Source organism: Pelobates fuscus, chromosome 5 (genome assembly GCF_036172605.1).
Source record: "Pelobates fuscus isolate aPelFus1 chromosome 5, aPelFus1.pri, whole genome shotgun sequence".
Lineage (NCBI taxonomy): Eukaryota > Metazoa > Chordata > Amphibia > Anura > Pelobatidae > Pelobates > Pelobates fuscus.
Window position 1 is genome coordinate 359,617,435 of NC_086321.1, and position 19,928 is coordinate 359,637,362.

Below are 19,928 nucleotides of genomic sequence, written 5' to 3' on the forward strand. Positions count from 1 at the left end.
GATGCCTTCAGGTTTAGTTGTGGGTAGATTACTGATCACGTTGGCTAGAGCAGGTTTAGTAGAGCCAAACAAAATTCAAGTGGCTCTATCACAAATATATCATCTTTGTGTCCTCCCAATTCCTTAATTCCTCACTGTCCCCAATCAGTATTGTTTTGCTCTCAATTCACCCCCTATACCCTAATTTGCAATGTTTGCAAACTTCTAATTGTTGCCAATGAGGCAACCGGTTTGTCTTCTACTGACCATAGGATGACCCTTCCATACTCCATATTTTTCATCAACTGCTTACGCTCAATAAATGTATATATTTATTTACAACAATGTATATTCTTATCTATAACATGAACTTATAATTAGAAACAAGAATGCTTGTCCTGGAGATATATATACACACAACCCATTCAAGAACCACAGAACTGTACGGTAGCAAGAATATAGAATATTGAAGATTGTATTCATTTTGAAGCAAAAGCTCTTCATACCTCATTTCATTTTTGTTCCAAGAAGAAATAGCGACAGATTTGTCTACAGTATCTGGCTCCGGGCAAAAAAGTTTGTTGGCAATTATCCAGCTCCACCCCCCCCCACCCCCCCATGTCTCATTGCATTCTTTCGGCCCTTTTAAATCTCTGCTGACTCCCTCACCCCTATTGCCCTCTCATCCTGTGTTTCTCTCCTTAGAGAAGGGGCAGGATATGACGCACAGTCAAGTGGCCAGATGTGCCCAGGCAGGCCCTAATGTAGGGCTCATTTGCCCACCTTGTCCCCATTTATGTTCCTACCTACACTTATATAGTTTGTTATCTTGTCAAATATGAAGATTATCATTTATTTTTATATCTGATGCTTATCAGTATTTTTTTTAAAAAAAAGTTTCCTTTCATTTTTTCAAGTTTGCATTATTGAAGTGTTGAATTTAAAATATGATGTAGTTTAGCTAAGTTTTAGTTTGTTTGTCATAATAAAAATTCACATTTGATAACACCCCAATGAAATGTATTGCTCCCACAAACACCACTGCAGGTTGTAAGTTGGGGCTACACTGATGGTCCAGACAGAGGAGTGAGGGTAGGGAAATATAACGGGTAGGGAAATTTGGTAGAACACCTGCAATAGAATTTTGTAAGCAGGTTAATACCACACTACCTGTGTGTGCACTCTATAAACATTTGAACTCACTCAGTCTTGTTTTTATTTGACAACTACACCTATAGTTTGTTGACCAAGTAAGTAATTCCCAGCAAGTTACTGTAATCTGCTATTATGTTCACACGTCTATTGTTAACTTAATCGATGTAAACTCATGTGTTCAGAAGAATTATTTGTTTGAGGTTGATGAACGATTGCACAACTCTGTTAAAATATAATGTGAAAAATGAGCACTACTCTCCCCCTCCCCCCCAACCATCTTTAAGTACGCAACAAGCACGTGAGTTTCCCAGTAATCTGTTTCTACCTTGCAATCTAGCGGGTGAGTGGGAGAGATGGACCTTTGTGGCACAGCTCCTTCCTGCTCACTCTGAGAACATTACATTACCAAAAAGCAAGTGCCAGTATAAACTGGCATATCCTGATATCCTGCACCCTCTGCAGTATGGCAGGGTCATAAATAATCAACATTGCGTAGAAAAACCTAGAACATGCATTTTCTAGTAGCGGTGCTGGTCAAATGATCTATATTTACACAAAAAATAGGATTTTGCCACGAAGTTAATAAACCATTTATGCAATGCCTCTCTGACTTTCCTTAAACTTAATTTTCCCATAATTTTATTTTAATTCCCATAATTCCCCATCAACAGCTGGCATTAATTTGGGTTTTGCAATTATAGGAATTGCATTCAGAATTGCTGAAGGCTCACAATTGCACACAGCTGGTATAGATCAAATGATACTGTCTATCCAAGGACGACTCATCATTCACTTTGATCTCATATCTAACGGTAAATATCCCATTGATAGCATTAGATTTTAAGATGCGCACAATTTGTATGCCCAATATGTAAAAAAAAAAAAAAAGGCAGCGTTCTATGTTAATTAACATACGTATTACACAAGCAAATTATCCTTTAATTCCTCACTACATAAATTACGGAGGAGCTTTATCGGCAAAACAGGTGCTATTCTTGGGTAAAGTGCTAAATAAGGAGCAATCACCATCGGAATCAATATAATGTCTCTCAACATTTAACACATTTCAACCAAAAATCAATAAATCACTCCCAGCATTGACAAAAAGTAATTTTTTTAAAAGTTGAAATGAGAAAAATGGGAAGAGGTTCGGAGCACCAATGTGGCAGCGATACATATTCTATGATGGAGTTGCGAATGCCTTTGGCTGCATTTTGATCTTTTGCAAAGTTTAGTTACCGGTCATATTAAAGATCACTTTTTAGTGTCTCCCATGGTACGGAATCAGGATTGGAACATGATCCGCATACTGAGTTAGCTGACACGTGTAATTACAGCAGGTATTAGCCAACAAACAGTACATTGCAGTAAATTGAAAAGCAAATAGCAAAATTCACTGAAAAACATTGCCCAACTCAACCATAGTCACAATTTTGGCTATTTTAGTCTTAATTAGAACATTTCAATTTCACCATAGTATACTGTTTAGTAAACAAACCCAGCATGTGCAACGTACACAGTCGTTCTGTTTTGTTAGTTTTCTTGCAGTAACTGCTGTTTCCCTGCAGACGTGGATCCTATGGAACTTCTGTGAGGTCTCTCTCTGTTACCTCTGAGATGTCGGTGCTAGGTGCATGCTGTGGGTTCTCCCACTTACCTTGCAGATGAGTAAGTCTTATTCATATGGATGCAATAGAAAGGTCTGAGGTGTTTACAGTAGCCCTTCCAGGAAGGACTGTGGAGCTGACAGTTAAGGAACGAGCATGTAATGACAGCTGCGAGAATTCACTTTCACTTTTAAAATGAAAATAAAAAAGCAGTCATAGAGACAAGGGCTATGCATGAAGACGTAACCCTGTTGCATGAACTGATAAGCCCCTGGCTGTGCAAGTGATAGCAATACACAACCGACTGCTTAAATCCAATAATAATTACACACATTTATTTATTTATAAAATATTTTACCAGGATAGATTTTACATTGAGATTTCTCTTGTTTTCAAGTATGTCCCGGGTCCACAAAACATTGCATTGTTACAATAGGGTACAATAAAATACAAAATCAATATTAATACACAATATATACAAAATTTAACTTAGAACAGGTAGGAAATATATAATCAACCATAACACGTGCATTCTGTTTTGAGGTATGTAGAGAGGGATCTCTTAATGGACTTTAGGCTTGGGGAAGATTTTAAAGTGTGCGGGAGGTCGTTCCATAATTGTGGAGCTCTATAGGAAAAGGAGGATCGAGCCGCTTTCTTTTTGTATTGAGGTAGACTAAATAAAGTGCTGGTACTGGATCAGAGGTTATAGGAGGTGGGGACACCTGGGGAGAGCATTCTGCTCAGGTAAGGTGGGAGCTTCCCAGAAAAGCTCTTAAACACAAGGCTGGAAAGATGAAGGGTGCGTCTGGATTCCAGCGACAGCCAGTTTAGTTCTTTTAGCATGTCACAATGGTGGGTCCTGTAATTACATTGTAGCACAAATCGGCAGAACGAGTTATACAATGTATTGAGTTTATTAATGTGGGATTGCGGTGCAGGTGCATATACTACATCCCCATAATCAGTGATTGGCATCAGCATTTGCTGTACAATCTTTTCCTTTACTGTAGGGCTTAGGCAAGATTTGTTTCTATACAGGGCACCTAGTTTTGGATAAAGTTTATATGCAAGTTTTTCTATGTGGAGGCCAAAAGATAAATTGGGGTCTAACAACATACCCAAGTATTTGAAAGAGCGGACTGCGGTCAGTGTGCCATTTGAAAGTTTTGATGGAGAGGTGAGAATTGTGTAATTTAGGAACTGTTCCAAAAGATCATTTTCGTCAGTGTTTAGGAAGAGTTTGTTTTTTGCGATCCACTTTTCTACCTCTGTAAACTGGTCTTGGAGCACATCCTCAAGCTGCGGTAGGTAGGATTTGCTCGCATAGATTACTGTGTCGTCTGCATACATGTGTACATTTGAGGATTTGCAGACATTAGGGAGTTCATTTATAAATAATGTAAATAGTAGGGGGCCGAGAATGGAACCTTGGGGAACACCACATGTGACTGGGAGAGGGAGGGAGTCGCTGTCAGAAATGGACACATATTGTGAGCGATCCGATACATACGATCAAAACCAGGTCAGCGGACAATCACCAATAACAGAGTTTTTGAGTTTGTGAAGTAGAAGGTCGTGGTCTACTGTATCAAAGGCCTTTGACACAGTAAACCACACACAGTAGACCACACACAGACACAGTAGCACGTGACTTTGGTTACTCCGAATTTGCAAACAGACAGTTCCACTTATAATATATTTTATCATTTTTATTTTTTTCTCCCCCTGCAGGCTGCTGCTGCTTTAATTAGGGAGTGCTCCGTTAATTTCTACCTGTGTGCGTTTTTGGATACCAATGCAAACCCACACTTGGTGTTGCTTAAAAGTAGTCTCTTTTAAGTAGAGCATTTTTAAGTAGGCGTTGAAAAACAGGAGTTTAATCCAGTAAGCTAGTTATTGTTTTAGTATGCTGTTTTTGTTGTTTTTGGTTACAGTGTAATTAGGTGTTAGCAAGATTGAAGATTTACTCAGTGCACATCTTGTTGCATGTATTTTTGCCTGGAGGTATCTGTCCAGGGTCCATACCTCTGTGGCGGATGTGAGCGAGTGGCTTCTCTGGAAGTTTGTTTGGAGATCCGGAGAAACAAATTGCAACATTGAGACAGATTGACAATCTTGAAAGGGGTCTGCTGCTCGCTGAGTAGAGTTCAGTAGGGACCTCTAGAGTGACAGGGGATGACAGTTGGGCATTAGGCACGTAGCTGGATAACTGTATCACATGGCAGTGGAGATGAGGGAAGAGGAAATGTTTAGCTAGTCCTGACTTTATGCAACCTAGCAGATTTGCCTGTCTCATGGAAGATGATGGGAGCATCAGTTCAGGAGTAGCTACTAGCTGTACTGGAGGAAGTTGAGCTGAGGGAACAGCCCCGGATTTGATAGTACGGATTTGGTAGAGAATGTAAGAAAGGCTTGACAGGTTCTGGTGGCAGGGTCTCTGTTATTATGAGATTAGATTGGGTAATCTGCTGCTCTGATCATTTCAACTGGACAGTTTACTGTCAATCAGGTGCTTTGGTCTTGATAAGTTCCTGACAGAGTGGATGGATTATTGGGAGAGGCTGAGAATGACCAGGCTGTCATGGTCCATATTGGTACCAACGACCAAGTTAGGGGAAGATGGAGGGTCCTAAAGTATGAGTTCAGGGAATTAGGAAGTAAACTGAAGGAAAGGACCTTCAAAGTCATTTTTTCAGAAATATTACATGTGCCACACGCTACAGTAGAAACGCATCAGGACTTTATTGAGGTTAATGCGTGGCTAAAGTCATGGTGTGGGAATGAGGGTTTTGGCTTTTTAGACACTGGACTGATTTTTGCACTTGGGTACAATCTTTATAGTTGTGGTGGATTGCACCTAAATGGCTGAGTGTTTGCTGTGCAGGGGAACAGGATGGCTAGAAGGTTGAAGGAAATTTTAATCTAGTGGTAGGGAGTAAGGTACACAGAAATCTACAAAATAGAGACAGGAAAGAAAGGAGATGGGCTTTAGCTCAGAACAATGGAGTATGTAATAATGATATGTAATAGTATTAAAAATTCACATAAAGTGCAAGAGACTCGTGATAATATTAAAGGTATGCTTACTGATGCAATGAGCCTAAAAAACAAAATGGGGGAACTTGATGCAATGGCTTACACATAGGCGTGCGCAGTCTATTGCATTAGGGTGTGCACCCTAAAGCACAAACACACGCCGCATGTATGTATGTGTATATATATATATATATATTATATATATAATCAACAATACACAAGATCCAGCGCACTCTCCTATCTACTAAACAGCAACTTAAATGTTGACAGATTTTATTAGTTTGTAAAAGTTTTTTAAAAACACCTAATCTAGGCAAAAAAATAATAATGGGGATTTAGTTACATTATATGATCATACATTGCATAAGCCTGCCACAACGTCAATGTTACAGGTGCCTCATCTCAGGTCCCTATTTAGCCTTGTACTGCAGAGAGCCTCAGATGGAATTTTTTCCCAAGCAAGTGGGTTAATTTCATAAGAGCAGACATTAGATTGTGAGAGTAGGACCTGCCAAAGATGGGGTACCATATTTAAAGGTATATCACACATATTTGGGGTACATCTGGAAAGTGGGAACAAGTATGTACAGTATAATTGTATTATCTGTTAAGCTAAGGGGAGGAGATGTGTGGGAGGTAACGTCGATATGATTGGTGTAATATGTAATTAATGTGAATCCCTCCCTTGCATGGGAGAATCTCATAAAAGCAGAAATGTTGCCATTAAACTTTAGTTCTACTCCTGATACTGTGTGTCGTCCAGTGATTGGGAAAGGTGATGGGATACTATTGCTTTTTATTGCTGATTGTGCTGGATATTCTCTTGGATTTATTACTTGTTCCTGCATCCTCTTAATATATTGGTGGAGTTAAGCTGTGGAAAATCAGCTCTCCGCTACATTGTGCTTCTCAGAAGAAGTTCAAAGGGACATTAAGCGGCAGTATTATCATTTTCATTGCCGCAATTCTACCTGACCATGAAATGTATTTCCCCTATCATCCCTGTAGTGTGTTTTTTATTTCTCATAATAATATTAAGTAGTTTGTTTTGTGTAGGTTGTCTGTTGATGGGGTGATGTTTATCCCTAAGAATTTATGGTGATCGTGTTTCCATTCATATTTAAAATTCTTTTGGAGGTTCTAAATGTATCCCCTGAGGGTGTTTATGCCCAGGGCCTGCATTTTCAGTATATTAAGTTTGCTATATTGGGAAAGAATTAGGTGGAAATTCGGTAAAGAGATGTGTGGTTGCTCTAGTGTGAGAAGAATGTCATCTGCGATGTGGTCAGAAATCCAAATTTGTGCAGGACCGCTAGGAGGGAGGGCCAGTGCAGCCTATCAAAAGCTTTTTCCACATCTAAGGAAAGCATTACACAGGTGGCCCCCCTTACTTGCTTCCCATGCAGCAGGTCCAGGACCTTCCTGGTACCATCCGTCCCCTGTCTACCTCTTACAAATCCCACCTGATCTTCGTGGGTTAAAGAAGATCAATTCTAAAAAGAAGAATTAAGAAAATACAATACCCCAAAAATTATGTTCTCATACACTGATCAGCCACAACACTAAAACCACTAACAGGTGAAGTGAATAACATTGATTGTATTGTTAAAATGACATATGTCAAGGGGTGGGAAATATTAGGCAGCAAGTGAACAGTCGGTTCTTGAATGTCATGTGTTGGAAGCAGGAACAAAGACAAGCAAAAGATCTGAACGACTTTGACAAGGGCCAATCAGTGACGGCTAGACAACTGGGTCAGAACATCTCGAGAACAGCAAGTCTTGTGGGGTGTTGCCAGCATGAGTGGTTAGCATCTACCAAAAGTGGTGCAAGGACAACTGATGAACCAACATCAGGGTCATGGGTGCCAAATTCACCTTGATGAACATGGGGAAGAGCTACTGTAGTTCAAATTGCTGATAATATAATGCTGGGCGGGCCATGATAGAATGTGTCAGAACACACAGTGCATTACAGTTTGCTTCGTATGGGGCTGTGTAGCTGCATACAGGGTAAAGTGCCCATCATGACCCCTGCCCACCACCGAAAGTGCCTTCAATGGAGACATGAGTGTTGTCAGAACTGGGCCATAGAGCAATAGAAGAAGGTTGCCTGGTCTGATGAATCACATTTTCTTCTAGATCAGGTGTATGGCCGGGGGCATGTGCACTTGAAAGGTCTGCTGCTAATGTCTTGGTGCCAGATACCACAGGACATGTTCAGAGGTTTTGTGGAGTCCATGCCTCAAAGCAACAGAACTGGTATGGCAGCACAAAGGGGATCTATGTGATATTAGCCATGTGGTTTTAATGTTGTCGCTGTTCAGTGTATGAGCAGAAGTATCATGGTAACACCTTCCCTGTGTTGATGACAGAAGCAACATAAACCAGCTTATACTAATGATTGCATGTTAACCAGTTAAGTTAAATAAATAATTGATAAAAACAAATATACATCAGCATTTTAACCAAAATGTTAGATCTGAATACAATTTGGATTTAAATCAACACTCTAAATACCAAAACAATTTATCTTAAGGTAGTGATTTTGGCGCATAGATGTTATCTGGCAATTTCTGAAAAACAGCAATGTTTGCATTTTACCGAAGATGTAGGTGCTGATAGACAGAATAGAACAAATATTGAAAGAAGAGATGTTCACGGTGAGAGTCATAATTTGCCTTGGGTGCCTGTATTACAAGCCTGGCTTGTCTGTACATGGAAAAATTAGCATAGAGAGATACGATACAACAGGTAGATCCCCAAATGTTGTAGAACAACTCCCATGATGCTTTGTCATTCTTAATGCATTCTAAAGACATGCAAAGCATCAAGGGAGTTGTAGTTCCACAACATCTGGGGATCTACCTGTTGGCCAGCTCTGAGTTAAAGGGCCATTGCTAGGAGAGAATCGTTACATAATAGAACACCTTATTCACACATTTAGACACTTTAACAACAAATTGTTGCAATTAGCTGCTGCAATTAGGATAAGTCACATCACTTAATAGAATTCAGTTGATATATAGATCAGGATGTTCCAGAAGATGTGATCTACCTGGATTTTGCTGAGGCATTTTATACAGTTCCACAAAAAAGGTTACTAGTAAAACTGAAATCAGTTGGTTTAGATGAAAAATGGTGTTCTTGGATAGAACACTGGCTTAAAGATAGAGTGCATAGAGTAGTTTTAAATAGAAAAGTATCCTATTGAACAAATGTGGTAAGTGGGATGTCTCAGGGTTCTCTACAATTTTTTTAAATTTGTTTATAAATCAATTTGAAGTGGGTATTGAAGTCATGTTTCTGAGTTTGCAGATGACACCAAGCTAGGTAAGCTAGTACAGTCTAAACATAACATAGCATCTTTTCAGAGGGATTTTTATATTTTAGGGGACCGGGTAGGCAAGTGGCAGATGAGATTAATTACAGAGAAATGCAAAGTCAGTACAAACCACGATGTGCTAACCTGTTCATTAGCAGGAATATATAAGTAAAAACTCCTTTTTACCAGTCTCCAAGTGTGACCTCTTGTCTTTTGTATATTCCTGCTAATGAACATTGTGGCGAAACCAGCCTTGCCACTGGGCATTGGAGAAGACTGATTGCCAGCCTCCTGCCCTGTGACTATGGCCCCATGTTAAAATGCTTGATTTTCCCCTGCAAAGAACCGAAAGCCGGGTCATTCGGTACTTTCCCTATTTGAACAGTGATACCCCAGATGGCTATGCCACAGAGCCCATTCGTATAACGAAAGACTATGTGAAAGATTTTGACTCCATGGCAATTGAACTGTATGTATGTGATCTGAGCGCCATTCAGTAATAATGTGTGCTCAGATCTAAGCTATCTGGGGATATGTTGAATGTACCTGTTTTATGCAATAGCTGCACAGTTATATATATTTATGTATTTTATTGTCTTTTGCTACCATGTGACTAATGGAGTTTTGCCTCTGTCCTTGGAGATAATTGGATTACTTCCCAATTATCTCCAGGAGAGAAGACTCTGTGGAATCGGTTTTGGGCAGAAAAGCCATGCTTCATTTGGTCACAAAGGACTTCGATCTAACTTTTGACCCACTGGACCAATTTGTATGATTTTGACGTATGTTTGTATTTGGAGTATGCTGATTCTGAAAATGTAAGTGAATGTGAATGTTTATGTGAATGTGATGTATACTTCTAAAGTTATGAATATTGTGTAAAACTGTGTATTTTCCTGCCTGTAATAATTACATTAACCCATTGTGTAAGGTAATTGTATCACAGGCAGAGGGGATGATTTTGTGTGGGAGTGTCTGAGTGTATTGCACGTGTTTATTGGTTGTTTTCCAAAACCCTGTGGGTGGTACTAATGTGTAAGAATGTGTATATAAGAACAATAAACCCACTGCTCTGTCAGTTCTACTTCACCCTCAATCTGAGTCCTGTCTCTTATTGGGGGAATCTGCTACAAGGGATTGCTATGCTAGTCATACTCCCTTGCTATATCACTACTAAACTCTTGTAAGAGCTTGTTCCTGTCTTTCTCTCTGAAGGAGTCTACGGTGGTTATGGTGTCGGCTGGAGTGCTTGGAGCCCTCAGGAAGCGCTAGGAGCATCCTTCAACGGAGGTACCCAGACGGGGTGCCCATCGATCCATTACAAACATGTTAGCACATTGTGGTTTGTACGGATTTGCATTTCTCTGTAATGAATCTCATCTGCCACTTGTCTGCCCAGTCCCCTAAAGTACCCAGATTCCTCTGTAGAGATGTTATATCATGATTAGACTGTATAATCTTACGTAGCTCTGTGTCACCTGCAAACACAGACACATTACTTTTAATTACCACTTTAAGTTAATTTATAAAGTAAGTTACAGAAAGTAACAACTTGAGCTGCTACATCAACCACTATATTTTGGGAGCAATAGGAGATTTGAGCAATGAATTTTGAGGCCAAGCGGATGTGACATGGGGAATGGATGGTGGTAACATGGGATAGGGTGTGGAAGGGGTATAAATTGGTATATGGAGTGGGAAACAATGGGGGAGGGTAGAAGAAATCAGATGACATGGAGTGCTGATAAAAAGAGAAGAAGGGTAACAAGGTGATATGAGTTATATGAGGCAATCTAAGGGTTGGATGATACTTGGAAAGATGCATGATATAAGAACACAAGATGGAGATGGAATAAGATAAAACTGATATTGGGAGGAATAGATTGTGAAAGAGATGGATTGAGATTGGGAGAGGGGGTTTGGGAAGAGTGCTTACAATTATATCATTGTCATGACCGTTACTTTAACAGGCTTTTTTTAAATGTCCCTGAAAAAGAGGCAAACGCGAAAGAGATGCCACTAAAGTAATGCTAGGGTTAGGGTAGCCTTTAAGGATTGATCTAGCATTAGTGAGCCTTGAATATAGTTTTGTGTTCTTTATTAGAGATGTGTCATGGAAATACATTTTGTTTAGGTTTGTTTTGGTTTGGTTGATACTTTTCACGATTTCCGGTTCTGCTGAAATTAGTTTGAATATCGATTCGATTTGATCCGAAATACAAAACCTTTTTTTTTTTTTCCATTTAAGAAATTTCAGGGACCCGTTGATCCTTAAGGGTAAATAATTAATCCAAAACATGGCATTTAGGGGGGTAGTCAAATTAAAAGGTTAAAGAAATTGTTTTTAAATAAAACACGTTGAAAGGATTACACAGGGAACTCTGAAATGGTTGAATGATAACAAAAGACGTGTATATTGGAAATGGAAGATATGGGAATTGGATTACAATACACTATTGAAAATAAGTTATATTTAATATATATATAATTTAATTTATTTAATATATCTGATGTATCGAGCCATGGACTCCACAAGACCTCTGAACGTGTCCTGTAGTATCTAGTACCAAGACATCCTTTAAATATAAACATGTATTCCTGCCACTATGGGTTTAAAGTAGCCATTTAGGTGGACGACCCGGACACGGCCGGTGGGCAGGGGTCATCATGGGCACTCTGACCTGTCTGTGGCTACACAGTCCCATAAGCAGCAAACTACGATGCACCTAGTGCTTCATACGAGAATAGGTGCTTGTCAGTGCTGCATGAAACCTGCAATAATAATAAACTGCAATAATTACCTGCTAGGGTTAACTCCTCCTCTAGTGGCTGTCTACCAGATAGCCACTAGAGGGACTACCAAGCTTGAAGGTGACTTTTGGTCACCTAAACGATGCTGGACATCCTCACGTTATGCACGAGCACTTCCAGCATCACCGGAATCCCCATAGGAAACATTGAATAATGGGCATTAGGTCCCATTATTAGAGACCTAATGCCCATTATTCAATGCTTTCCTATGGGGAAGGAGCGTGGGCGGAGCTGATCCAGCACCGAGGGACATCGGTGCTGGACCCAGGTAAGTGACAAAAGAAGTCAATTACCCATTCTGCACCACGGGGTGAGCCTTGACAAAGGGGGAAGCTGTAGTGCCAGAAAAAAATAGTTTGTTTTCCTGGCACTATAGTTTCCCTTTAAGGACCATTACATACCAGTAAAGCACTTCAGCTTGCTGAAGAGCTTCATAGGTGTGTAGTATCCCACTACAAAGACACTTTCAATGAGAAAATGGCACTTTAATAACTGATTAGAAAAACACTCCGCTAGGTGTCCCTTGAGCTAAGGGAAATGGCAGGTACACACTACTTGAGTGTGCCTGCCTCCGCCCCCCTTGCCACTTCTCAGATGTCAAATGAGGCCAGTGTTTTGAGCGAGAAGGTACGCGTACGTGCACGGGGTTAGCTTCAGAGACATAGTGGGTAGGTCTTTAGTAAGCTATTTTAAAATATACCCCCAGTGAATACAGTTGCAAGAAAAAGTATGTGAACCCTTTGGAATGATATGGATTTCTGCACAAATTGGTCATTCAATGTGATCTGATCATTACAACAATAGACAATCACAGCCTGCTTAAACTAATAACACACAAAGAATGAAATGTTGCCATGTTTTTATTGAACACACCATGTAAACATTCACAGTGCAGGTGGAAAAAGTATGTGAACCCTTGGATTTAATAACTGGTTGAACCTCCTTTGGCAGCAATAACTTCAACCAAGCGTTTCCTGTAGTTGCTGTGGAAGTAGAAAAGAAATATTACCAGGTTCAATAAAAGCGTTTTAATTGACCATTACAATACACAAGATATCTCATGGAGATTGGCAAGAAGCAATCTAACATCATGTTACAATTCCTCATATTTTATACATATGACCCGGAACTGGCCTTTCGCTTAGCTTGAATCAGAACTCCAAATATGGTCTTATTTCCTATTGGCTAAATTCTAGCATAACTGACAAATTTAAGGTTCAAAGGTTCAAGCATCCCATGATCTTTCTAACAGATAACTTGACCACAGTCATGCCTCTTACTTCCCTAAAATATCACCTGTCTATGATAAGAGTTAACACATATAAGCCTGACTTCCTCTTTCACAACTTAAGCACACATTTCAACTCCCCCCCCCCCCTGGCAACATCTTACAAGACACGCTTTCAAAATAGCCTTTCCTTTTGCAATCCAAAAAAAACAGTCCAGACATCCATTAGTTTCTTCTTATTTCTTAGAGTAAATATTCTTCTTTGATTATATTTTAAGATGATGAATAAACAGCAAAATGGCTGACAGCATGTCAGTAGCAGGTTGTATATGTTCACATTGCAGATCAGACGTGCACAACGGTCAGGAGTAATTCTTGACCATTCCTCTTTACAGAACTGTTTCAGTTCAGCAATATTCTTGGGATGTCTGGTGTGAATCGCTTTCTTGAGGTCATGCCACAGCATCTTAATCGGGTTGAGGTCAGGACTCTGACTGGGCCACTTCAGAAGGCGTATTTTCTTCTGTTTAAGCCATTCTGTTGTTGATTTACTTCTATGCTTTGGGTCACTGTCCTGTTGCAACACCCATCTTCTGTTGAGCTTCAGCTGGTAGACAGATGGCCTTAAGTTCTCCTGCAAAATGTCTTGATAAACTTGGGAATTCATTTTTCCTTCGATGATAGCAATCCGCCCAGGCCCTGACGCAGCAAAGCAGCCCCAAACCATGATGCCCCCACCACCATACTTCACAGTTGGGATGAGGTTTTAATGTTGGTGTGCTGTGCCTCTTTTTCGCCACACATATTGTTGTGTGTTTCTTCCAAACAACTCAACTTTGGTTTCATCTGTCCACAGAATATTTTGCCAGTACTGCTGTGGAACATGTGCTCTTGTGCAAACTGAGCGAACTGCAAACCAGGTGCTCTTGTGCAAACTGTAAACGTGCAGCAATGTTTTGTTTGGACAGCAGTGGCTTCCTCTGTGGTATCCTCCCATGAAATCCATTCTTGTTTAGTGTTTTACGTATTGTAGATTCGCTAACATGGATGTTAGCAATTGCCAGTGACTTTTGTAAGTCTTTAGCTGACACTCTAGGATTCTTCTTCCCCCATTGAGCAGACTGCGCTGTGCTCTTGCAGCCATCTTTACAGGGCGGCCACTCCTAGGGAGAGTAGCAGAAGTGCTGAACTTTCTCCATTTATAGACAATTTGTCTTACCGTGGACTGATGAACAGCAAGCCTTTGCAGATACTTTTATAACCCTTTCCAGCTTTATGAAAGTCAACAATTCTTAATCGTAGGTCTTTTAAGAGCTCTTTTGTGCGAGGCATCATTCACATCAGGCAATGCTTCTTGTGAAAAGCAAACCCAGAACTGGTGTGTGTGTTTTTTTTTTAGGGCAGGGCAGCTGTAACCAACACCTCCAATCTCATCTCATTGATTTGACTCCAGTTGGCTGACATCTCACTCCAATTAGCTCTTGGAGATGTCATTAGGGGTTCACATACTTTTTCCACCTGCACTGTGAATGTTTACATGCTGTGTTCAATAAAAAACATGGCAACATTTCATTATTTGTGTGTTATTAGTTTAAGCAGACTGTGATTGTCTATTGTTGTGACTTAGATGATGATCAGATCACGTTTTATGACCAATTTGTGCAGAAATACATATCATTTCAAAGGGTTCACATACTTTTTCTTGCAACTGTATATCTATAAAAAATGCATGCATATTTTCATTGGTGTTATATCGACTAAACAGTGATGTCTATATTTTTGTTTTTCATTTGGGCATGGAGTGCCCCTTTAAGTAAGGACTTCCACCTTTCTGTTGGAGAGTTCCATTTCCCCTCATCCAGTCAAATGCTATTGATGTGTTTCCTGGGCTGAAGTGTGCAGCAGAGGCAGACGTAAAGCACAATTAGCTACAGTTAGGTGCTTCGAAAACGTGCAGAGAGAGTGAAATTATTTCACTCTGTGACTCCTCTGGCTTTTTTGCCATGCCCAGTTGCAAGGTACTGAGAAATGCCTGTACCTAGTATTTATTTGCTCTACATTCACTTTTAGAGATATCATGTCTTGCAAAAGAGGAGATAGCAAAGAAGAATGGGAAGCTCTGTTCACAGTGTGTATTACTTAATAGCGATTATCCTGAAACGACCTTTGCAAAACAAACAAAAAGGAAACTGGGCACACAAAATGCACAATTTCAGATTTTTTTAAAGCACCTGTCTTAGATGGAAATCACAACAATTTTGCTAGACTTGGAAAATTCAGTTTGTATAAATAATTCAATCAGAAAATAAAAAAAAATATTCTTCAGAATGTTTTGTTTCGATTCATTCTAATTTCAGTAGCACATTTTTGTTGCAAACAGAATTTGGACAAACCAATTTAATTCTTAACCTCTCATTCACTCCTGTGGCTGCTCACAAAATAGAACCGGCTGTCATAAAATAGAAGTGACTGGGCAGCTATAAGGCTTTCCCGCGCAATGCAATTTAATTTGGAGCGCTCTGATTGGTCTGATTTCAGGTGTCAGGTTCCCCATTTATTGTATTAGCAACTAAGTAGCTATAGCTGCCCAGTCTCTAGTCTGTATGCTCACTGTTTAGTAGACATGCCCCTACCTGCAGCACAGTGGATTGGAGAATGAGGGAGGCTGTAATCCTTATATTAATATTGGGGCAATGTAGATCCCCATAGGATTTTGTTTATTGCCTAGTTCAGGAGAAATCTCTCCAGAACTAAGCGTGTAGAGTTAATTTAAACTATTGGGGGTGAGGGGGGGTAAAGCTTCAGGGAACAGAACTCCCCATCCCTTTTGTTCCTGTCGCCCCCTCTTTGTAATTGGACAAATACTAAATTAGCAAAGTGCATGGACAATTATTTGTCCATGTTCACTTAATTTCTCTGTCATTTTGTTCGCATTGCAATGCGTTCATTTGTGTTTCGCCCCCCAAAACAGAATGGCAAAGGCTAGATTTGGCTGCAGCAATACCTGGAGATTTAGTGGAGAGGAGCTGTGTTTGGGTTTAAATGGCCACAGTTTAATATAACATTTCTGGTGGGACAAAAGTGAGGGTACCCTCTGCCTCAATGTCCACACAATACGTTTCAATTGCAGAAATGAAAAGGTATGTCTGGCTCACTGACAGAGCCAAACGGACCTTTCAAATTTATTTAAACCTCAACGTGTCGCGAGTCAGAATTCAGCAGTATTGAAGGAATGGCTGACTGTGCATGCACTCTTAAAGGACCACTATAGGCACCCAGACCACTTCAGCTTAATGAAGTGGTCTGAGTGCCAGGTCCATCTAGGATTACCCTTTCTGCTGTAAACATAGCAGTTTCAGAGAAACTGCTGTGTTTACAAATGGGTTAATCCAGCCTCTAGTGGCTGTCTGACTGATTTTCACAGTGAGAAGACGCCAGCGTCCATAGGAAAGCATTGAGAATGCTTTTCCTATGAGACTGGCTGAATATGCGCGGGGCTCATGTCGCGCATGCGCATTCAGCCGACGACGGGGAAAGGAGAAGGAGATTCCCCAGCGCAGAGGGAGCCCGGCGCTTGAAAAAAGGTAAGAGATTAACCCCTTCCTCCCCCTAGAGCCCGGCAGAAGGGGGGCCCAGAGGCTGAGGGGGACCTGTTTTCCTGGCACTATAGTGGTCCTTTAATACTCTGTAGAATTCCGCGCAGAGTATCATAGGTTCAATGACGTTGTCCTGAATACAGATATTCTGGGTGCATTTTATACATACCTCTGCACTGTTCACCCCAGTAAATGCTTCCATAGCGTTTACTGGGGTGAAGGAATTATATATTGTCAATTCCAGAAAACGTACAGTTCCACGTGAAATACAGGGGCTATATTGACACAAGAAAGGTAAACTTCATGTTGGTTGATCAGGGCAGATGGAAAACAATATTTCGTTTTCAAAAACAACAATGTGAGCTGGACAGAAAATGTTAAAAATATTTCACTGTTTTCCTAACTGTAGAAGCTTTCAGTGACATCAAACCTGTTTTCAATTTGTGAGTTTCCCGTGTGAAATAGAACATTCTCTTACTTGAAAAACGGGTTAATCCATTCGTTCAGAATTTCAGAAAATCCAATGCATTTTTTTTCAGTTTTACATTATAAAGGGGGTTCGTAAATCCAATCAAACTCTTAACCACTCTGGCAAATCAAGCTAAATATCTGATCACAAAGTCCTGATGTCAACCTCAAAAGATCTGTCTTAAAGGAACACTATGGAATTCACATAGTTTTACTCTACTTATGGAGGCGCCCACCACCCCCTTGTGATGGTTTTTAAATGTGAGGATTACTTACATTTGTTCCTTGTCTTGCTGTGGCTGCTCTGCCTCCGTGACTTAGATTATAACAATTGATGATCTCAGCTAATACCATAGGGTTTGCATGCACATCAAATCGCTTCGGTGCACTAATCACATGCTACTTTAGAGCACCATTTGATTGAGGGCAGAGTCTCCCTAGGTTCTCATTAGAAAGCACCTCTAGTGGATGTCAGGAAGACTGACACAAGAGACGTGTTTAACCCTGCAATGAAAACATTGACGTTTATACAAAACTACAATATTTTACATTGCAGGGATTAAGCTAAAGGGCCACTGCGCCCACAGCACTTCATTAAGATGAAGTGGTCTGGGTGTCTTTAGTGGTTCTTTAATTTCTAGCCGTGACCCTCAATTATATAGGTAGGTGAAGGCAGCCTTATTTCACCCAACCCTCTGGCTTTTACTTTCAATTTAATTTGCATTAAATGCAAGAAAATTACTCAAATAACTTCTTGTGACCTCCCTGCTACAGCAATAGTGCTCCAGATATGTACGGTATAGGTTCTTTTTGTATTTCAGAGTAAACATGAGACAACTCTTCCGGGATAAAGGGAGATGTTTAATCACTGTAAGAATGTATTGCAGCTTTAAATTGGTTCAGATATTTTTATGGAAAAAGGTTAAAAAGAAAACGTATTTCTAAAAGACAGTATAAGACCATTTTACAACTTTAAAAAAACTAGTATGTTAGTCTGTGTCTGTATTTGTGTGTGTCAGTGGTTGTATCTGTGTGTCTATGTATCTGCCTGTGTGTCAGTGTGCGTATCTGTGTGAATGTGCCATGGTTTGGATCTGGGTGTCTGTACATCTGTATGTGTGTCTGTGTATCTGTGTCTGTGCATCTGCATGTGTATCAGTGTTTGTTTTTGTGTCAGTGTTTGTATCTATGTCTTTGTGTGTCTGTATCTGTATGTATGTCATTGTTTGTATCTGTGTGTCTGTGCATCCGCATATGTATCAATGTCTGTATCTGCATGTGTGTCAGTGGAGGAGGAGCGAGGGCAAGTGATTAAAGAAATATTGGAGGGGATTGGGAGGAGGGAGGGCCTCACTGAGTGAGGGAGGAAGACTCTGCCTGCAAGGTAGAAGCAGTTATGTCCATTGCAAGCCTGCAGTGCATGCTGACAACAGACGTAACGTATTCACATAATTGACATTAGGCAGCCTGCAAGGTACAACTTGCCTCCAGCGCACAATTAAAAATATCTCTGAATGTGCGGTGTTTTCAGCTTTGACTTATCAAGCTTATTCATACTTGTCAGTATGGGGTTGTTATCATCCTTATATATTTTATTTACGTGGTAGTGGATCGGTGTCTGTGAGTGTGATACTTCGTATCCATGGATATATAATCTTTTTACTTTGGCTGTGAGTGAGTCCGCATCTTTCCACTCTGTAGCTGTGAGTGAGTAATTTCCTGTATGGCAGTGAGTACATCTATATTTTACTATGTTACTGAAGGTGTATCTGTTTATTTAATTGTTTGTGCGTGGGTCTATGGGATTCCGGATCTGCCTATGTGTTAGTGGTACATATGCAAGAAAAATGCAAGCATAACAAAATCACTTCTTAAAACACGCAAAAGGAAGTGAAATCAAGCATGCACGAGACTCTGGTTTTGCATACACAGATACAGCCTATGGTAACCCCTACGTACTGTTTTATCACTCTTTTTATATTTTCATCTACTCAGGTGCTGATTACAAACACAGATTGAATAAACAAACACGAAAGGGAGTAAAAGCAGAGTACGTATTGCATTGTAGAAGGATAATAGAGCAATACAATGTAAACGATCCTGTGTTACAGTCATGTTACTTCTGATCGACAGAACATTAGCCTTTGAATCTCACTTCTATAGCGGTATTTAGAAATATTTATTCTTTTTCCTGGAGACAAAGAAGTAATGAGCACCCTTAGAGTCAACCTCAGCAACGCAGACAGAGAAATACAAGCAGGCATACATTATTAAGACAACAGCAAATGAAAATTGAATACATTTTGATCAATATAGCTAAACATACAGAGCCGATCCAGGCCCTGGGGAGATAGCGCAGCTAAGCGGACAAGGGCACATGTAGGAGTGTGGGGATAGATGCATGGGATTGGTTGGGAAAGAGTCTGTGGGTGGGATTATGTTCTGTGTAAGTTAGTGTGGGGGAGGTCTTACCTCAGTGCCACTTGGGATTCGGGCCAGCAAACAGCTTCCCTCCCGCCCGCCCTATTAGTATATTTAGTCACAGCTAGCCGGGGGTATGTCATTGCCAATTGAGTTTGAGGTTACGTTTAAGTATATGGAATGAGATGAACAAGTTTTTAAGGTCTCAAACCTCCCCTGCTCCAAAGGTTAAACTTTAGGTTGCCTGAGGTCTCATGCCCATCGAGCGTGGATAAGGTCGGCTGATGGCAGGCATTGGAA

At 40.3% G+C, this 19,928-nt stretch overlaps 1 protein-coding gene across 2 annotated transcripts in view; it reads right to left on the minus strand.

Moving 5' to 3' along the window:
- The window catches only part of LOC134610397 (uncharacterized), a 32,798-nt gene extending 29,922 nt beyond the window's left edge, over window positions 1–2,876 (minus strand). Inside the window, exon 1 of one of the 2 annotated variants that reach the window (XM_063453351.1) lies at window positions 2,792–2,808. The gene's annotated coding sequence lies outside the window, so the exon portion shown is untranslated. Of the gene's footprint in view, window positions 1–2,791 lie in introns of both variants that reach the window. The other variant, XM_063453350.1, reaches the window with a different exon arrangement.
- Window positions 2,877–19,928: the final 17,052 nt, after the last annotated feature.